General features: G+C 32.1%; 1 protein-coding gene across 1 annotated transcript in view; it reads left to right on the forward strand.

Moving 5' to 3' along the window:
- The window catches only part of LOC106683786 (probable metabotropic glutamate receptor mgl-1), a 184,775-nt gene that overhangs the window by 129,318 nt on the left and 51,356 nt on the right, over positions 1-4,101 (forward strand). The gene's annotated exons all lie outside the window — the stretch shown is intronic.

The following is a 4,101-nucleotide window of genomic DNA, read 5'->3' on the forward strand; positions in this document are numbered from 1 at the left end:
ACAAGACTAATAGTATTAGTTTGTACTTTATTATGAAACAGGGCCCAGGTGTGATTCCAAATACAGATCTAAACTGATAAATTGTAGAAAAATACTCGTTTGAACTAGTTATAAATATTGAAAAGAGGTAAGTGTAAAAGATAAAATGGATAGGTGTTGTAAATATGGCAAAGGTGAGGTTTAGAAATATACTTAAGGGAAATATTAAGAAAATAATTAAAGATAACAAATAAACTAAGATGACACCTGGGGAGGTTGGGAACGGAAAGTCAGGTTACAAAATTTCCCAACTTCATATAGTTCTTATATAATAAACTTCATTGTGCTTCAATATTAGTGATATATTAAAAATATTCAGAGTGACTGACCTATCAGTATTGATCTTTGAATTATTTTAAAAATCAAAAAAATAGAATTAACTTCAACAGTACCCAACCAATGTACACCAATCTTTTTTTCTTATTTGAAACTAATATTTTTCCCTTATAAAAGGGCATTAATACTGCATGTTTTCAGCTTTCCAATGATTTTATTGACTCAGGAATTGGATAAAATGCTGAGGAATTATGACCAATTACATGAACAATGGTCACCATAAAAAATATCCTCCAAATAAATCAAGGTAAAAATTTTTAATTTTTAAAAATATGGTATTTGAGGGCTTCAGACGGCGCTAAAAACGAATATGATTTGCTTTTTTTCTAAAAAAAAAATTTGTTTATCTACCTTACTAAAATCCTCATTATGTTTATTTTAATTTTTAGTGTATAAAAAATCACTTAAAAGAATCAGTTATCTTTAATCTTCAGAAAGAGACAAATCTATAGGCATATTATGACTATGAAAAATATGGGTACGTTTTAAAATGCGCGCGAAAAAACCTAATTTAATTTAAAAAATTTTTGTAAACGAAAAAATCTGAACATCCTATTCACACTTGCCGGGAAAATGCGGAATATTTAGCGAAAAGTCCCATGACAATAGGATGAACGGTATGGCAGTCCATTTAAGTACCATCAAACAAATATTCATTTTTAAATATCAGATTAAATTTTTAAGTTTTAAATTTAAATAAAAGTCCTGTCCGAAAAATATCTAAACGATCGCCAGGAGCAAAAGAACCAACATGGGATCCTGATTTATTAGCCATGTAGAGGACGACGAGCTGGTGGTTAGGGTTCGGGTAACCGCAGATTACCACTGATCACAAATGCAAATTGTAAGGTCCTCGTTAGATGGAGATGAGACTCGATGTTACGGTAGATCTCACGAACCCAGCATCATTTCTCTATTAGTAAGCCTCAACATGAGACCTCTGGTTATACACAGCGGGGTATTGGGAGGCTGAGATCAGCCAACAGTTTGCTATAACGAATGCTTTGGGTCTCAGGTTGCATCCGTAGTCGAATCATATAGAAGTCTACTTCTTATGGCTTATGTTATAGCGACAGTAGTAATCTAAACGGCATTGCTAATTGACTTATTCGTCATCCACACAGAAATATCTCGATGAAAGATCATTAGTTGACCTTGTACGAACGACATGAGTTCTGTGATAGGTAGCGTTTCGCGTTCCATCTTCCGTTGAGGATGTATATCCGGCTGCAACTTGAGGGCATTGCCTGCTCTGTGGACATCACCGAACCAACCACAGGCAAACCCACCCACTTTAGTCCTTAACACAGCTTGTGGCTCGCTTATAGTGCAAGAGTCAGAGAAGAAAAAATAATGAAAAATATGTATAGTTCTAGTTAAAATATTATATATAAGGTGGTCAGGGTTGCGGTCAAAACTAGTTTTTGTTTTATATGCATCTCCTGTACTTTTTTAGCTTTATATTTCACGTATTTTTATTCTTGCCATTGGTACTTGTTTTTATTCTTATCATTGTATTTTTATTCTTATCATTGTATCACAAAGTGGGGCGAAACGTCGGAAAATAAATAGTTGTAAACTATTTTTGTTTCATATATATGTATGTATAGTTGACCGTAAAAATTGATATATAGGGAGATGGTCAGGGTTGCGGTCAAAGGAGAAATAAAAATAGTTTACAACTATTTATTTTCCAACGTTTCGCCCCACTTTGCAGGGCTTCATCAGGGCTGTCCAAATAAATAAGTTGAACAGACCAGGTCTGTTCAACTTATTTATTTGGACAGCCCTGATGAAGCCCTGCAAAGTGGGGCGAAACGTTGGAAAATAAATAGTTGTAAACTATTTTTATTTCTCCTTTGACCGCAACCCTGACCATCTCCCTATATATTTTTGTTTCACTTTTTACCGCAACCCTGACCATCTTATATATCAATTTTTACGGTCAACTATATATACATATATTTAAAATATTATAGTTAGGAGGAATAAAAAATGGCGGCTCTCTCAAAACGGTTAAAAAAGTAATTTTTCATTTGAAGCTCCTTAACTTCGACATTACCTACAACATTAAATAACCTAATAGACTATCATTTAAATTTGCGTAATTTTGCTAAAATATGGGTCCTTACAGAGCTGGCGATATTAGCTAAAATAAGTTGTTCGGGCAAAATTTCATACGAAAAATTCACGTTCATATTCAAATATCATAAAAACTACTACCACTAAGAAGATAAGTGTAATAAACTACTTTATACCACATTAAGCTAGCTTTAATTTGAGAGCTTGTAGAAATTTCACGCCAAATCGTCTCTGAGAAATAGTTTTTCATAAACCAAAAGTTTATGAAATTGACATTTTATGGATTTATTTTGTCAAATACGATGAAAACTATTACTCCTACGAAGATAAATTACATAAACTAGTTAATAGCGGATTAAACTAGCTTCGATTTGAATGCTATTAGACATGTGTACGTCTCATGGTTTCTGAGATAAAGATTCCCAAAAATAAATTCACTACTGATTTTTCAGTATATATTTCATGAAATGTTTCTTTTTCAATAAAGTGTACCTCGGGAGGAATGTAAGCATTTTGCTCACCTTGGTACCTCCTTCAGTTCTTATTTTCAATCACGAGCCGAGTCAAGAAGATCTTAAACGTGCCTCCTCAGCCCCCGACGGAAGAACTATTTCAATTTCAAATTGCATTAAAAATAATCATAAAAAATTTTGTCTTCATCACACAAAAATAAAAATAAAATAGTACAAATCGTCTACTATGAGAGAAAAGCTCACATGACACCTCTTAGGGAACATAATGTTGGACACTCCTGCAAGGTTAAATGATGTCCTCTTAGGTTTTCTAGTATTTTAGGTAGTTTCAAAGATATGGAGTTCCGAATGAATTTTTTTTCTCTATATTTTGAATCAGCTGCCATTTTGTATTCCCATTAACTTTACTTGATAAGCTCATCAATTTTTACTACTAATTATTCGTAAATTTCATTAAAGTAATTAAAAATCAGGGAGAAAAAAATTATTACTTTTAGTTGAGTATTGTTTTAAAAATGCCTACTTCTTTAGTGATATTAAGAGTAGATTTTTAAATATTAATTAGTAGATTTAGCATAGAGGTTGTAATATATTTTTATTTAAATAAAAAAAAAGTATTTAAAAAAGAGTATAATGATTGGGAGATTTTCTGTTATGAGGATAAAAATATAATTGTTTTTGTTAAGTCTTATTAAAATCTTCGCAGATTAGTGTCATTAACGGATAATTGGACATAAAATAACCCAACTGTGAATTACTGGACCCCATCCTCCATACAATATAAAAGAAAGGAGCTTGTTTTATAACGGCTCAGAATTGGACACTGCCGATTAACCGATAACTATCCAATAGGAAGGAGAGATCCTCCCCAGTGCCTGCTCTTCCAACGAGCTGTCGCTGTGGTTTATATGGTATCTTTGAGTGTGAAGTGTCTTAGGTACAGAAGCATTACGAAGACATTTGGAGTGCCTTGACAACTATCTTGGTCAACAATGAGGAATGTATCAACCAAAGTATTTTATTTATTAAAGCCATTAAAATATTTTGTTCTAACCAATAGGATAACTCTTTAAAACTTGATTTTTTAGAAACTAATTATCATTTACTACGTCTAAATAACATTATTTAACTTATCTTTTCCTTTAAATAATTTTTATATTTATCTATATTT

This window comes from Halyomorpha halys, unplaced genomic scaffold (assembly GCF_000696795.3).
Source record: "Halyomorpha halys isolate HHAL.00 unplaced genomic scaffold, Hhal_1.1 Scaffold517.1, whole genome shotgun sequence".
NCBI lineage: Eukaryota > Metazoa > Arthropoda > Insecta > Hemiptera > Pentatomidae > Halyomorpha > Halyomorpha halys.